We start from the raw sequence: 1,650 nt of genomic DNA, 5'->3' as shown, positions 1-1,650 counted from the left end.
AAAGAAGAAACGCCATACCCTATCGTGTGTCGTATGCATCTTTCGACAGAGAACCGAATCACAACCAAAACAAAAACACAAAAACACAATCCGTAAAATACTGACATATTTTTTTTCACAAAGTGAGAAGTTAGTAAAACGCAGAAACGAGATGCGTGGAAAAAACGCGACATAATACATGTGCCGGTGAAATTTTTTACATCGACTTTATACATAACAGCATCATCATCATCATCATCATCTTCCCGCCTGCCTCTCCATCTTTATCTCTCTCTCTCACCGCACATAGCAACACGCAACTCAAAACACAAAAAACGAGGGCATTTATAATAAGCAATGCCCGACAAAGAGAAACAAAGAGAGTGGGGCGTGGCGTCGACCAATAGAACTACATCAAAGAACGCGGAGCACACGTCATCGCGTCCGCGTCATGGCACATTACGTCATCGCGTCTACGTCATAATAGTGACGTCATCGCGCCTACGTCACGGCATCTAGGCCATCGGGGGTTGAACTTTGGCGAACTGGGAGAAACGGCAATAAAATACAAGCACGATGCAAGAGCAGAATAACGACAAACGTGTACAGAGTCGAACCCGCCGTTAGCGGCCACCTCTATAGAACGGACACCTGTCTATAAAGGACAGTTACTAGTTTCTATAAGTAAGAGGTATACACTGAGACCTCTATGGAACGGACACCTGTCTATAAAGGACAGTTACTAGTTTCTATAAGTAAGAGGTATACACTGATTGCCGGACTCCCTGATTTGACATATATGCAGGAGTCCGTGTGACTCCCTGAAAATTCTGCCATACTAACTAGTTCGTTCCAGAGCATGGCCTTGCGGGATTTTACCGTATTTTTCCAGCAAAAATGTCCAAAGAAAATTTGGCAGGCGTGCAACCGCATGAATCTCCAAAATAAGAACATGCGTTATTGTTAATATCTTTAGTTTTGAACTTCAGACTGCGGACTCCCTCATTTTGCCGCGGACTCCCTCTTTTTGAGGGCAGAAAAGTTAGTTTCTACCCCTGATGTGTGATGCTTTCTAAAGAATGGGCGACGGACTTCTCTACAACACTGGGATGGGGAAGGGGTTGCATTAAGCTCGAACCAGCGCCAGCAGCGTACGCTCCCTGCAGGAACGGGAACCCAGGGGTAGAAATAAACTTTCCAACAAGGGAGTCCAACGGAGGACTCCCTGCCCTCAAAAAGAGGGAATCCGCAGTCTGAAGTTCAAAATTAAAGATTTTCTGAAAAAATACGGTAATTCCGCGAGGCCGTGCTATGGAACGAACTAGTTAGTATGGCAGAATTTTCAGGCAGTCACACGGACTCGTGCAGATGTCAAATCAGGAAGTCCGACAATAAATCAGGGAGTATTTAACTCCGGACTCGCGTTAATTTCGCACCATAATGTAGGATGTACACGTAGGAATGGTGATGTCATCCAGGGACCCCTCTGTTGTTGGAAACAAAATTGGTCTGAACGAGAACTTTAATTCTCGTAGACCGTTGGCAGAAACGGAATTGGTTTTAACATTCTCTTTTTCTCGTAGAACGGCGACAGAAATATCGTAAAGTTACGAGTTTCTCATACGCGGTGTATAGAGAGGTCCGTTCTACGGGAAAAAGAAAATTTGAGAA

General features: G+C 44.6%; 1 long non-coding RNA gene across 1 annotated transcript; it reads right to left on the bottom strand.

Annotated features, from left to right (window-relative positions):
- Nucleotides 1-93: 93 nt before the first annotated feature.
- LOC106815361 lies at nt 94-752 on the bottom strand. The gene is made up of 2 exons (XR_001394735.1): nt 702-752; nt 94-630 (listed from the first exon to the last, which is right to left on the bottom strand). It is a non-coding gene; the product is annotated as an uncharacterized LOC106815361 (long non-coding RNA).
- Between the last annotated feature and the right edge of the window lie 898 nt (nt 753-1,650).

The sequence above is a fragment of the Priapulus caudatus genome, unplaced genomic scaffold (assembly GCF_000485595.1).
Source record: "Priapulus caudatus unplaced genomic scaffold, Priapulus_caudatus-5.0.1 Scaffold1097, whole genome shotgun sequence".
In the NCBI taxonomy this organism is placed as follows: domain Eukaryota; kingdom Metazoa; phylum Priapulida; class Priapulimorpha; order Priapulimorphida; family Priapulidae; genus Priapulus; species Priapulus caudatus.
This window is presented reverse-complemented; position numbering and strand designations above follow the sequence as displayed.